Source organism: Amphibalanus amphitrite, unplaced genomic scaffold (genome assembly GCF_019059575.1).
Source record: "Amphibalanus amphitrite isolate SeventyFive unplaced genomic scaffold, NRLGWU_Aamphi_draft 000004F_arrow, whole genome shotgun sequence".
Lineage (NCBI taxonomy): Eukaryota > Metazoa > Arthropoda > Thecostraca > Balanomorpha > Balanidae > Amphibalanus > Amphibalanus amphitrite.
In genome coordinates this window covers 1912423-1926347 of record NW_024881501.1, presented here as the reverse complement: position 1 = coordinate 1926347, position 13925 = coordinate 1912423, and the positions used below count along the sequence as shown (strand labels likewise).

The window sequence follows — 13925 nt, the reverse complement described above, 5'->3', positions numbered from 1 at the left end:
TCTTCCCGCGCTGGCAAACCTGGCCGGAGGCTACGAGGGGCAGAAGATTCAAATTCACCTATCGGCGCCAGAATATTTGAAGGGAGGAGGAGCACCCAGAGAGGATAGCAGTCACCATGGAAACGGCACGCCGGAGGCTGCACAGCGGGAAAACGCATACGTTTCGGCCCAACATAGCGTTAAATTTAATAGGAATCCCACCCTTTCGGCAACCAGACTCAGCAGAAAATACAGAAGACTGGTTAGACAGAGAGAAGACATAGAAAATTGGCCCTTACTGGAATTCAGAGAGCAGCAGAACTCGGAAGAAGGAGGCGGAGCGAAGACGGCAAATCCAGAGACAGCCCGAGGCAGATGGAGCTCCAGCAAAACTTTTAGGATTTTGGAGGAGACAGTTCAGTTCGGGAAGGAGGACGCTGGGCACCAGTTGAGTTCGGTTCTGGGGGCAGTTCAGCTCGGTTGGAGTGCAGTTGGGTTCAGGAGACAGTGCAGTTCCGGGAGAGGGTTCACAGAGACAGTTGAGTGGAGGCAGGTGGACGCGGTCGGAGCAGACAGGATGGAGGAGATAGTTCGAGGACATTGAGCTGGAGTGGAGAGGAGAGCTCGGGAGGAGGAGGTGGCGGCCGCAGTCCCGGAGGAGATGGGAGGACTACGCTGGAGGACCCTGCGCCGCTCTGCCGCCCGCTCGCCGTCGCTTCGCCGCTCTGCCGCCCGCCCGCCGCCTACCGCCGCCGACTCTGCCGCCCGCATATCGCCGTTGCCAGTAAACAAGTAAGGTCAGCACTGGAGGTGAAAGAGCTGCTTTCCTATCTAAATCCTTCCCCAATGTGCCTGTGGTAACCACGTGTGTCGCCGGCCGGCACGGGAGTTCCCGGCGCAGACCGATTCGCGCGCCGACTTGTGACGTCGCTACCCCGCCCCGGCGCTGGGGAGGCGGCCCAGGACGTGTCTGTTCGTGAACTTTGTCCCATCACGATGCGACCGCGTGTCTGCGGCCTGCGCTGCCGCAGTGCGTCGGCCAGTGACCAATCCGCGCTCCGATCGGCAGCCACGTGGTGTCCGAGTGCTTCTGCGCATGTCTGGGGCCCAGCCCGCTGCGTCGGGCCGCGCGCTCCGCTCCCCCGACATTCTAGGCCGAGCTCTTGACCCGAGCAGACGCGTCACGTCTGGCTCCATTAGGCCCGTTCTGTCCGGGATTTATAACTTAGATTAGGCAGGGCATATTTGGCAAACTTGGATTTCATTCTCGTCTCTTCGTCGCTCCATTGTCTGATTCGCTGTTTTGGTTTTTGACTTCGTTTTGGTAATTTAAATATAACAACCCGCTCTTTTAATTAATTCTTTTACTTGGGGCCGTTTGGATCGAACTGATTGAATTTTTGGAACACGCACCAGGTTGATATTCTCCATTTCTGATTAACGTAAAATCCAGTCACTAATATGTGGTGAACAGCCCCACAGCACCACATATTGGTGACCCCGACGTGATTCTTGTTCGATTTTTCCATACTTCCGGGTTGTCGCCTCCGCTCATTCCCGAATCAATTATATTATTCCCCCACATGGATTGCTATTCCGTCGCTCCACAGTGGCTTCTGCGCCACTTTTCCATGATGGTTTCTGTGCCATCTCTCCGCCGTGTGATTAGTTAGGCATTTATCTTCTCGGTGATTTTATTTCGGCGTTCCATTGACTCTTTCGGATTTTGCACCCGGTGTTTTAATCTTTAATTGTTCAGTGCATTGCAAACACCGGCTATACTTTAACGATCATGACGAACGAGGGCACGATGGAACCCGCTCATGCTGAGCCGGTCCATCATGTGTCGATCAAGCCGCCGGTTTTTATGGACACCGCGGTTGACGGCTGGTTTGCTATTATGGACGCCCAATTTAACATTGCCAAAATCACCAACTCGCAGACCAAATTCTACCACGTTCTCTCTGCCCTGCCTCCGGAAACCATCTCGCACATTCCGCGTGCTGTCTTGAGCAACAAAAATTTCTCTGAGCTACAGACAGCCGTCACTGACATGTACGAAAAGACAAAGCCAGAGATGTTTGAGAAACTGATCAGCAAAACGCGTCTGACGGGCCGCCCCTCACTCTTTCTAAGCGAACTCAGAGAGGTGGCCGACAAGGTTGGTGTCGGAGACGATCTCGTTCGGCACAAATTTATCCAGTCGCTACCTACAGGCATTGCAACGGCCCTGGCTTCTCAGCGCGAGCTCTCACTGTCGCAGTTGGGCAAACTCGCGGACGAACTGATGCCTCTTGTGCAAAACTCAGCTGCTAACATGGTTCACTGTCAGGATCAGGACCCACAGTCCGACTCACAGGCGTTCTTTGTGGCTCAGCAGCACCCAAGGTACCACAGGGCCACTCAGCCGCAGAGCCGAGCCGCGACACAGTCCCCTGCTCGTGATGCTCGTGATTCCAGGGCGTCTCTCGGGCTCACGCCGTTCCATCCTGACCAGAAGCCGAAAGTATGCCGTGCTCACCTGTTTTTCGGCAGCCGAGCACGCACTTGCAAGCCATGGTGTCACTGGCCCGACAAAGCTGCTGATCTGACCATGCAGCCGTCCTCACGAGCTGCATCTCCCTCCCGTGCAGTCTCAGAGTCGGGAAACGAGAGGAGCAGGCCGTAAACGCAGCCCTCGGCCTGCCGCTCCTTAGGGTCACAGCCAAGGTGAATGATCAGCCCCTGAAATTCATCGTGGATACTGGCGCTGGTGTATCCCTGGTTCCACCCTCCTATGTGAATGGAACTCTAATTCACCCATCCGCTGTTTCGATCACGACTGCCAGCGGGCAGCCACTGCGCGTGCATGGCGAGGCCACTCTCGATATTGTCCTCCCCACACTCCGACGCAGTTACACATGGACATTTGTAGTGGCTGAAGTGACAGAGCCACTACTCGGTAACGATTTTCTCGCTCACAACTCGTTGGTTGTCGATTGTGGTTCCCAAGTTCTCCGCGACTCCACCACTCTGCTCTCTGCTCCCGGTGTACCGACGACCGGGGAGTCTGTTCATTTGGTGATAAATGATCTCGCTCAGGTGCCTGAGGCAGTGCGGCCCATCCTAGAGGATCACCCCGCTGTTCTCAGCCCTAACCAGCCGGAGTACACAGACTCGCCAATCAAAACCACTCACTTCATCGACACCGGCAGCGCTCCACCCACGTTCGCCAGCCCACGCAAGCTGCCGCCCGACAAACTAACCGCAGCAAAGCAAGCACTCGATGTGCTGCTCAAAACAGGAGTGATTCGTCCGTCTAGGTCCCCGTGGGCCTCACCCATCCACATGGTTCCGAAGAGTACCCCTGGTGAGTGGCGTGTCACCGGTGATTACCGCGCGCTCAACGCCGTAACCAAACCGGACCGCTACCCACTGCCGCACATTCAGAGCCTCTCAACCAAGCTCCACAACGCTCAGTGGTTCAGCAAAATCGATCTGCTCCGTGCATATCACCAGGTGCCTATGAACCCCGCTGACTCAGAGAAGACGGCTGTCACCACGCCCTTCGGCTTGTACGAATACGCCTTCATTCCAATGGGGCTTCGCAACGCAGGTGCCACATTCCAGAGGGTCATGGACGGCATCTTCCGAGACGTGCCGTGCGTGTTCGTCTATCTCGACGATATTCTGGTATTTTCCGAGAACCAGGAGCAGCATGAGAAAGATCTGCGCCTCGTGTTCAGCAAGCTGGCTGAGCACAAGCTTCGCATCTCACTGGAGAAATGCGAGTTCATGAAGAAGTCACTCATCTTCCTCGGTCATGACGTCACCAGCACAGGTGTCACACCTCCCAAGGCCAGAGTGAAGGAGATTCTGGACCTCCCTCTACCGCATGACTCAGAGTCACTGCGTCGCTATCTGGGACTCATCGGCTTCTACCGGCGTATGATTCCGCGATTCGCCGATGTCACGTTCCACCTGACCGAACTGATTCGACTCAACCCAAAAAGCAAAGAACTGACGTGGACAGAGGAACAGACTCAGGCGTTCAGTGACAGTAAAGCAGCGCTGGCTGGCGCCTGCACTCTTCCACACCCAGTGCCACACTGCGAGCAGTACGAGCTCGTTACTGACGCATCACAAGTCGCGGTGGGTGCCGCGCTCCATCAGATTGTGGACGGAGTACCCGTTCCCATTGGCTTCTTTTCACGGAAGCTCAGTCAGGCCCAACAGAAGTACGCCGCGTATGACAGAGAGCTACTCGCGGCTTATCTGGCCACACTCCATTTTCGTGACGTGATCGAAGGCCGCCACGTTACCCTGCGAACAGACCACAAGCCACTCGTGCGCGCTTTTCACAGCCCGCACACGGCTAAGTCTGACCGCCAACAGCGCCACTGGTGTGTCGTCACGGAATACATCACGGAGGTCTCGTACATTCGTGGCAGTGACAACGTGGTGGCGGACTGTCTCAGTCGCCCGGTAAATGCAGTGTCCCTCGATGCATGTGACCTCCATTTTATCGCGGCGGCTCAGAAGCAGGAAAAGGAGAGAGACGTCGACAGTGCCGATTCAGAGCACCAGGATTCCGAGTCAGGTCCAGGATCGCGCTCAAACCCGCAGGACACCTCCCGATTGGAGCCAGTAACACTGTCTGGCGACATCACAGTCCTGTGTGAAAACACTGGACCACATCCACGCCCGTACGTACCAGAGGCATGCAGGCGCGCCGTGTTTGATCGTTTCCACGGCCTGTCACACCCGGGTAGGAAAGGCACCACCCGTCTCATCAGCTCTCGCTATTTCTGGCATGATATGCGCCGTGACATTGCGCGATGGGTGAAGGAGTGTGAAGCATGTCAGGAAGCCAAGGTGCACAGGCACACTCGTTCTCCGCCCGGTCGATTTGATGTGCCCTCACAGCGGTTTGAAACTGTACATATAGACATAGTCGGGCCGCTGCCCCCGTCAGTACCCCACGGGCACCCCTTCACCGCGCCATTTCGTTATTTGTTGACATGCATCGATCGCGCCACGCGTTGGGTCGAGGCCGTGCCGTTGGTCTCGATCACCGCGGAAAGTGTAGCCTCCGCTTTCCTCGACACTTGGGTGTCCCGGTTCGGAGTGCCACTGCATGTAGTCACGGACCGCGGTTCCCAATTCGAATCAGAACTGTTTTCACACTTGTCTTCAATGATAGGTTTCCATCGCCTCCGAACCACTGCTTATCATCCGACATGTAATGGGATGGTGGAAAGAGTCCACCGAACGCTCAAAGCCGCCATCCGGGCGCGCAAGCAAGAGTGGCTGCGCGCGCTACCCGTCGTTTTGCTAGGTTTGAGAGCCATGCCAGCAGAGTCGGGTTTTTCGGCATTCACTGCCGTCACAGGCGCGCAGGTGCTGTTTCCCCGCTGCGCCGTCGAGAAGGTCCCCGTCGGGACAAAGTACGTCCAAGAACTGGCAAAACGTATGTCAGAAATCGATTTCGTCACACTCTCACAGGGCTCGAACCACGCCCGCACACCACCGACGCACGTGCCACCCGATCTCATGACATGCACACACGTGTGGGTACGCGTTGACCGCGTGCGGCACTCTCTGGAGTCCCCGTACCGCGGCCCCATGCGAGTCATCAGACGCAGCCCTAAAGTGTTCACGTTGGAGCTGCCGACTGGCGCCCACGACACTGTAAGCGTCGACAGACTCAAACCGGCACACATGCCGCCACCTGCGGACACGCTTGGTCCGAGCAGTACCGAGCCTACGGCTCCGGAGCAGCAGCCGTCACCGTCGACCTCGCTCGGGCCCCTCGCCACTGGGGCGCCCGACGAGCCGACACAGACGCCGACGACTACAAGACCGTCCAGCAAGAGGACTTCAAGACCTGGAGTGACGTCTTCCGCATCGCCGGCCAAGGACGACAAGCCGTCCGCGGCTGCGCCGGTGCACACCCGCAGCGGCCGCCGCGTGCAGTTCCGGCCGCAACCGGACTTCCGATACTTTTAAGTGCGCCCGCGTACGTGCGTTCGAGGACGATCCTGATCGCGTGGCGCCGACAGTGAAGTGATAACTGCGTCGCGCGGTGTAGTGATTCTTGCGTCGCGCAGGACCGTGCAGTGACAATTGCGTTGCGCCGTACCGTGTAGTGATTATTGCGTCGCGCAGTGAAGTGTCGATTGCGTCGCGCACCGAGTGATGTGAAAAGTGATTGTTTTGGCTTATCGTGTATGCGCTCCGCGCTGAGGCGGTGAGTACTGTGGTAACCACGTGTGTCGCCGGCCGGCACGGGAGTTCCCGGCGCAGACCGATTCGCGCGCCGACTTGTGACGTCGCTACCCCGCCCCGGCGCTGGGGAGGCGGCCCAGGACGTGTCTGTTCGTGAACTTTGTCCCATCACGATGCGACCGCGTGTCTGCGGCCTGCGCTGCCGCAGTGCGTCGGCCAGTGACCAATCCGCGCTCCGATCGGCAGCCACGTGGTGTCCGAGTGCTTCTGCGCATGTCTGGGGCCCAGCCCGCTGCGTCGGGCCGCGCGCTCCGCTCCCCCGACATTCTAGGCCGAGCTCTTGACCCGAGCAGACGCGTCACGTCTGGCTCCATTAGGCCCGTTCTGTCCGGGATTTATAACTTAGATTAGGCAGGGCATATTTGGCAAACTTGGATTTCATTCTCGTCTCTTCGTCGCTCCATTGTCTGATTCGCTGTTTTGGTTTTTGACTTCGTTTTGGTAATTTAAATATAACAACCCGCTCTTTTAATTAATTCTTTTACTTGGGGCCGTTTGGATCGAACTGATTGAATTTTTGGAACACGCACCAGGTTGATATTCTCCATTTCTGATTAACGTAAAATCCAGTCACTAATATGTGGTGAACAGCCCCACAGCACCACATGCCCCGCCTGCTGCCCCGGCTTTTCTCTCGCCCCGGGGATGTAATTTTGTTTAGGCCCGTTTGGGGGGGGGGGGAGATCTGTACGTATGCGTGAGCGTGTGAGCTTGTTGTATGATTGAGCGGCCTTGCGCCTTGATTTGGAGATCAAAAATGGGGGTGGCTGGGACATGTTATGTACGTATGTGTGAGCGTGTAATTGTTGAATGAGTTAACGGCATTGCGCCTTGCTGTAGGGTATCAAAAAGGGGTGGTTGGGATATGTTTCATTTTTTCAATTAACAGACTTAAATTGGCAACCTTGTCTAAAGCGAGGTAGGACTGGTCTTGAATGTGTGCGTGCGTGAGTGTAAATGTGAGCGCCGGGGCGCATCAGAGTGACGGACCATTGGGACGAATTTTGGCCTTCATTACGCGAAAGGCTGTAGAACTTTCTTCAAAATGCGTGTGATGCTCAGCTACGTTCGTCTCGGTTACTCCAGCCGGTTGTCTATTGTCTAATATTCAGTTGCAGGCTCAAAGGACGGCACTTTATGCAGTACCTAGCTATTTAGTTTAAAGTTGACATAGGTAATCTGGCACTCTGTTTTGGGGATCGGCTCAGTTCACTATGGTTTATGGCTAGTTGAAGTCTAGTTTTGCTTATCTTTGAAAACTCTGTCGTTTCACTGCTAGTTTCTCTTCCTTCGTTTTGGCTGAATATATCTTGGAAAAGTGCTCACATCTGTTGGGGCTATTAGGGAGGGAAACATGAATGGATTAACTTGTCGAGATGAAAGTGCTGAAGGAGAGAATGAGAGAATTCGGACTTCGGAGAGAATGGGAGGGCCGAACAAAACACCGTTTCTGACACCGTTCATACGTCGGCATGTTTTTTTTTTCGGAACACAGGCACCGGTGGGAGGTCACACTACATCACACTGGGTGGTTGTTGTCCTCGTGGTTGTTGTTTGATAGAGTTCTGATTCGAGACCGTCAAAGTAAACAGGCATTTGCGTCAGTAGTGCTGTCAGGTTTCAGTGCAAATCGACGTACCTACGTTGCAGTATATACTCGATCACTTCAATGTCCGGTAAACGTTGTTTATTTCTATCTGCGAATTAGCGTAACGATAAGTTTTGAGCCTTTTAGCCCCAGAAATCCATGCGTAACTTCATTCAGTATGTAGCGTAACTCAGTGCTGAACGACGAGTGTCTTCTAGGTTTCAGGGTTGGTAAATATGCGAAACAAAACCCATAACTCATTAACGATCAACAAATAATCATTTCCGAAATTGTCATTTCCGGCGGGTTTGGGTGGCCGAGCTCAAGCAAAGGCCAGTCAAATTTGATGAAATTTAACGTAAGCCCGAGGTGAGATTAGTATCTTGACGACTCAGTTATGATTTAAAATATATTCTATTGGCCGGCATTTTTGTTTTCGCCCCACTGTCATCTAATCGAGAAGTGACCTACCTGTGAAATTAACATGCTCTACCTAACAGTTAACGTTATCTGGTTTGTATTTCCGGCAATATACCCCATAATCATCATTTGATTTCACGATTCTGATCGAGGGTGGCCAGAACGATTTTGCTAAGCTTAATTTTAAATTTGCCCGAACGCCGCTCATTATCTCCGACACTTAACGACGATATCAATACCGTTTATGAACGATTTAAATGTCCCTGCCCGCGCCGTCTGGACCCATCAGCCGGCTGCGGCGGCCGACCCGGCTAATCCCCAGGAATGTGTGTGAAGGAGGGGGTGTCCCGCTCGTGGGGAGGGGTTACCTGTGCGGCTGGTCAGACGGTGACGCCGGCGGTGGGGGGCCGGCGCCGGTCGGAAGAAGCGGCCATCTTGGGTACCGATGCCCGGGCCGCCGGTCCTGCGGCGGCTAGAGCAATTAGCGCGTGCACTGGCCGTCCAGCGCGGGTTCACAGGGAAACTGGGATGGGGCGCTTAGGTCCGACGGCGGCACACGATCACTCGACGCGGTGGTAGAGCACCGACTGAAGACGGAGCATGGATGCGACGCGTGTAAGAATGTGATCTATCGACATTCCACCTTCCCTATCAGTCTTCTCCGAGTGATCGTTAATGCAGTCTCTGAGTGTCGGCCAGTCGCTCTGTCGGCTTGTCGGCCTGTCAGTCCGTCAGTTTGCCGTTCACGGTCTGATGGTCTGTTGGTTTGATGGTGCGTCGGTCTGTCAGTAGGGCGGTCTGTCTGTCTGTCTGTCTGTCTGTCTGTCTGTCTGTCTGTCTGTCTGTATGTCTTTCTCTCTTCTCTCTCTTCCCTCTCTCTCTCCCTTCTCCCTCTCTCCCTCTCACTTTCTTTCTCTCTCTCTCTCTGTCTCTCTCTCTCTCTCTCTCTCTCACTTTCTCTCTCTCTCTCTCTCTCTCTCTCTCTCTCTCTCTCTCTCTCTCTCTCTCTCTCTCTCTCTCTCTCTCTCTCTCCCATTCATGGCCCCCAACATGCGTTTCATGTCGTCAGTCGGTAATCCGAGATTGTGTCGTCGGGTCTGCTGCGTATATGACGTCACGGAGGAGGTGCTGTCTCGGGACGCGTGGGGAGGACGGACCCCAACCCGCGGGCGCGGCGACGCCCGGGCCGGACGGGCTCGGCCGTGTTAATGATCAGGGGATTGGCAGGTGACCCGCGCTGCTCGCACCGCGCTGGGGTGCGGGATAACAATGGCTGAGCCGAGCCCGCATTCAGAGGTGACCTGTGGCCCACTGAGAGCGGCTATCGCTACACGGACCGTCGGGTCATTAACAATTATACCCGGATTAACATAAACATCACCGATGATTGAAATAGGGTCAGGCATCGCTTCCAACTTCCAATTGTTAAAGTCGGACAATGTTTTTTTTATACGAATGGGTTGAGTTAATGCTTTGTCAGAGTTACATGGTTTGTCGAAATTAGAACACGGTCTCTAATCGCTCTACAAAATGCTTATCGGTAAAACTCGAGGAAAGAAATTAAGATAAATCGTATCGAATTAAGAGGTACTATATTAGGGAATAAATCGGGGCTGCGAGGCCAGTCTATGCGTGTCGTACCCCCGTGTACGTTGTGTTCATCGACACGGTTGTCTACACTTACGGGTGATGGGACGGGTTTTTGTCTGGGTTGAACGATTGAATGTGTAGTTATGATTGATCTGATGGCATTTGGGCCGAAGCTCATTTTAAACGTACAATAGGATTATTGGTTAAAGCATCAGTGGTAGGGGGTTTAACGTTGGCGATTTAGAGGTGCTTAATTTTAGCGATTGGTTTGTTCCGGAACGGTAGATTAAAACAGCTAGGTTATAGAGGGAATACTGCTTTCTGAATAGGTTTGGTCGGAGAAAGATCTGGTGATTGGATCTGGTGACCTGGTGATCTGGAAACTGTTCTGATGCGGTAAATAAGTGGCAAGGGAAATAAGTATGTATGGAGGTCGGTTCAGGGGAACCAGGTCGCTGCAGGGTTACTGGAAGCATGTTGCAGTGGACGTAGGCACTCTGGAAGAAGGCTCTGAGAAGATATTGGTTGGTGGTTTGCAGTTCAAAGGACGGTTCGACGCTGGGAGTGCGCGTATTCATGTTTGGAGGTATCGTTTTTTTTTAGGGCTCGTATTTAAGGTTTCATTATAGGTTTCATTATCGGTCCGTTCAGTGGTGGTGATTCCGGGCGACGCGTGCAGCATGCTTTGTTCTTGTATGGTTGCTCTCGTTCGATGCCCCAGGCCGGTGGCACGTCGTAAGTCGGGCAAAATAAATAGCCGTGTCTTGGTCTCGGCTAAGATTCATATGATATATAAGCCCTGATAACTCAGGCGGGAAACCGGTGGGGTGCGACGGAGCATTCACGATGAGAGTACAGGCCGTCACACCACCTGGCTTTGGGGAGGTGCCAGAACGGTGCCTTTCAGATCTTATATCTCCCCAATGACCAGTTCAGAGGGGCACAGAAAGTGTTGCTCGATTACGGGAGGTTCTCATGCATGAATGTTTGATTCAGGGTGTGAGTTTTCCCCGGTATTGCGTGAGGGCACAGCGTCTCACGAACGTGGATTGTCGCGGAGAGAGCCACCGTACGGGATTGTTCACCCGTTCGTCAACATTTCGGCCGCCGGAGTGGTTCTAAAGCGAGGGTCGATCGGGATGGATCGGTATACCCCTCAGGCAGGAAGCATCCCACCCGCCTCTAACTCCCCACTCCGGTGATAAAAAGTTAGGATGTATCCGGCGTGTCCTGCCGAACGGAGTCTGCACCGCAGGAACCCGCTCTCAGCAGGTCACGAGAACGGAATTGGGTAGGACCTGGTCACGCTGCTAATTATTGCGCAGGTATAGCGCGGGAAGGCATTCAGGGAGGTACAGGAAGGATATTGCGCCTGGCGGGCGCGGGAAACCGGCTTGAGTTCCGGGGCCGACCAGGTAACATTATATACCACGCGTGCGAACCATGTGAGTGCTGCGAACCGACACTGGCCATGTCGTGAACAGCCACGTAGCCATGGGCGCGCGTTGGTCATTTCGAGTAGGGTCTGCGACGGCAGTTTAGGGAGGGGACGGCCGGGATATCGGGGTCCAGGGAAGGGCGGTAACCCGAAGGCCGTGTAGACTGTAGAGGCTCGGGTGGCGTCCCGAGGGGGGGGGGGGGAGACTAGCGTATCAGAAAGATGCAATATTATTGTCTCAAGATCCTGGAAGAGGGAGGGCTCCAGAAAGGTGCACTAAGTACTCCCTCCGGCCAGATGCGGGGTAGTGGCAGATAGGTCCGGCTGCTCCAAGACCCCTGGGCGGGAAGGGACCCGGGGGGTGTGGGAAGATGGAATACCCCACGGGCGTGGTTTGGCGCGGTAAGGGCACCACGGGGCGAAGTAGCTGAGTCGTCGTTAAATTTCGGCCACCCGGAGTGATTCGGAAGGAGGGTTGAACTCTCTACAAAGCAGGGAAATCCGGCCTGCATTAAAATCTCACTCCGGCAAAAAGGATAGGTTATGTCCCTCATAGAACCCACGGTGTAGTGTTACCTGCGGAACCTAACTGACAGTTTTATGACCCGGGGGATAGGTAGGGCACGGCCGCGCCACCGGCGACGTGCGGGTTAGGCCCATCACATGCCGGCACTAAGACGGCGGTGGCACTCGTTTACATCGTGCCACCACGCACCCTTGGTCCGTCTCGCGTCGGTCATGTGACTGTGGCGTTTAATGTTAGGGTTTTAGGCCTCCGCAGGCGTGTGCACTGGTCAGTGACGGAGACGGGAATGACCAGCCAAGACGGATGATGCCGGTGTGCGTCAGACATATGCCACCACTGAACGAGACATGGATTAGATTAATTGGTTGGGTAGTGGAAGCTATGGGGTTTTAAGGAGTTTTTTTTTGGGGGGGGAGAGCTTTGAAACGCTCGGCGAGACGTAATTGTGTTGCCGTGACCTGAGCAGCTTTGGGACCAGTTTTTTTTTCTTTTGTCATGTTCGGCGATGTCATGGGTCTAACTTTTAGCATGCTTACATTTAACGAGCTTCTGTACACCACTGGGGGGAAGTTAGGAAAATAGGGAGGGATCAGACTGGAAATCTGACATTTTATCTGTGTGCAAGGGATGTGAATGAGAGCATGGGTAAAGGATGATTGTGTGGAAGCATGAATGTGTTATATCCAGTGGGAGTTATCCGCCTCCGTGCAGTTGCCGTAATGTCAAGCGTGTTCTGATGTTACACCGTAAAAAAAAATATGTTTAATGGGGGGGGTCCCAACTGGGTTGAGAGAGAGCCACGGGCAGCCAACCTGAGTTAACTATCCTCTTTGAATGCCCATAACCCAATGACCCATCACCGTACAGTTGTAGCAGCCTATATGCCCCAGTGACTGACCAGCCTCGCAAATCACTAACAAACAAAATAAAATATCTTGCAGCCGAGCCCCGCTACAGTCATATCGATAAATATTATTTGGAGCTGCGAAAATAGAGATGTTATCGGAGAATTGTCTGTTCAGATTTATGTATATGCCTTGGAAATATGTTATTATATTTGGTAAATTTATGTCTGTGAATTTTTAGGACACGGTTAATTTCTTGACGCTCTGGCTGCTCTCGGACGAGGTGTGAAAATCGGAGGTGTTGTCGTCACCCACCTCTTTTCGGTCTTCATTCGTTCTTGGTTCGGTTTGGCGCGCGCGTGATGTCGTTGGGATGTAAGTACAATGAAGTTTCGGTATATTCCGCTCGGATATCATTCATGTAACGTTATCTGGAGTGATATTTCAGATTGAACTGAGTTTTTTGGGCCTTTCAACCATTATATGACTTTGTATTGGTATTTCTGTTATGTCCTCGTGCGCGGATATCGAAACTGGTGCGCCACGTGTGTCACATGAACGGGTTTGTTGGTACAGGCGGCGTTATGGCTTGAGGCTTGCGGCGAAGCATCTTGGCTTGGACTTGGTTTTGGTTTGGTCGTCGTCTTCAGGCTACGGACGCCAATTTGATGGTAGGTTGGTTATCGTACGCTTTGTCGATTTGTGGTTGATTGTTCAACTTTGGAACCAACCACTATGATAATTTATCGCGAGTTTGGCTGTTTCTGGTTCCACTTGTTCTTCCCCCCCCTTTGTCTGGCGTGTGATATTGATTTGCGAGTTGAAAATCTTACGGAGTTCGGTGTTCTTTGACAGAAACTTGTGGCAATACACCACTAGTGAGCATCTGGCGTGTGGAGGCTTAGCGTTTGGACGAGACGGCGACTACAGTATGCTTTTGTTTGCCCGCACGTTTGCATAGCCCGCATATGGTCTAAAGGCAATACCGACCTATTTTGTATACATTCTTTCCGTTAAGGGGTATAACAAGGAGAACCGACACACGGGTATTTTGTACCTTCTTTGGCTGACGTTTAAGCATACAGTCCACGTTCTCTCACACGCAGCGAGCCGCCGGCAACAGGTACCTATAACTATTGGCTATTACATGTTTGTAGATCCAACTGCGCATTCCCTGTTCTTGCCTACAAATTGTGATCCATGGCTGTAGTTGTAGAGAAAGTGCAATTAGTTACAAAGTCCATTATAACTCCTTCACGTTATGTCATATGC

At 53.5% G+C, this 13925-nt stretch overlaps 1 long non-coding RNA gene across 1 annotated transcript; it reads left to right on the top strand.

Annotated features, from left to right (window-relative positions):
• Positions 1-12855: 12855 nt before the first annotated feature.
• LOC122377396 lies at positions 12856-13586 on the top strand. Its single transcript, XR_006255857.1, has 3 exons — positions 12856-13028; positions 13230-13324; positions 13509-13586. It is a non-coding gene; the product is annotated as an uncharacterized LOC122377396 (long non-coding RNA).
• Positions 13587-13925: the final 339 nt, after the last annotated feature.